We start from the raw sequence: 1202 nt of genomic DNA, 5'->3' as shown, positions 1-1202 counted from the left end.
ATTTTTTTCCCAGTCTGTGTGTTCTCTTTTTACTGTTTCCGTGAATTCTTTTGATGAGCATAAGTGTTTAATTTTTAGAAGATCCCTGTTATCTAGCTTATCTTCCAGAGTTTGTGTTGTTGGTTATGGTTTTGTCCTGTTAATGCCATGTATTAGGGCTTCTAGTGTTGATCCTATTTTTTCTTCTATGAACTTTATTGTTTTTGGCTTTATATTTAGATCTTTGATCCATTTTGAATTAGTTTTTGTATATGGTGTGCAGTATGCATCATGTTTCATTTTTTTACAGATGGACATCCAGTTTTGCCAGCACTGTTTGTTAAAAAGACTGTCTTTTCCCCATTTGATGGACTTTGGGCCCTTGTCAAAGATCAGGTGACCGTAGGTGGATGGATTTACATCTGGGTTCTCAATTCTCTTCCATTGGTCAATGTATCTGTCGTTGTACCAGTACCAAGCTGTTTTGACTACTGTAGCTGTGTAGCTGTATAGTAGGTTCTGAGGTCAGGTAGTGTGAGTCCTCCTACTTTATTCTTCTTCTTCGATAGTGCTTTACTTATCTAAGGCTTAATCTCTTTCCATATAAAGTTAATGATTAGTTTTTCCATCTCTTTGAAGAATGTTGTTGGTATTTGGATCGGGATTGTATTATATTTGTAAATTGTTTTGGGTATTGTCATTTTCACAATTTTGAGTCTACACATCCATGAGCGTGGTATGTTTTTTTATGTAGATCTCTTTTGGTTTCTTGCAGTAGTTTTTTATAGTTTTCTTTGTATAGGTCTTTTACATCCCCGGTTAGATTTATTACTAAGTATTTTATTTTTTTAGGAGCTATTATAAATGGTATTGTTTTCCTGTTTTCCTTTTCATCATTCTCTTTATTGGTGTATAGGAATCCAACTGATTTTTGTATGTTTATCTTGTATTCTGCTACTCTGCTGAATCTATTAGTTCCAGTAATTTTTTTCATGGAGTTGTTAGGATTTTCTATGTATAGTATCATATCATATGCAAACAGGGACAGTTTAACTTCTTCATTACCAGTGTGGATGCCCTTTATTTCTTTTTCTTGCCTTATTGCTCTAGCTAGGACTTCCAGCACAATGTTAAATAGGAGTGGTGATAAAGGGCATCCTTAGCTTGTTCCTGTTCTCAAGGGGAGTGTTTTCAGCTGCTCTCCATTAAGAATGATGTTGGCC

The sequence above is a fragment of the Trichechus manatus genome, unplaced genomic scaffold (genome assembly GCF_000243295.1).
Source record: "Trichechus manatus latirostris isolate Lorelei unplaced genomic scaffold, TriManLat1.0 scaffold00123, whole genome shotgun sequence".
Classification (NCBI taxonomy): Eukaryota; Metazoa; Chordata; class Mammalia; order Sirenia; family Trichechidae; genus Trichechus; species Trichechus manatus.
Note: the sequence above shows the minus strand (reverse complement) of the source record.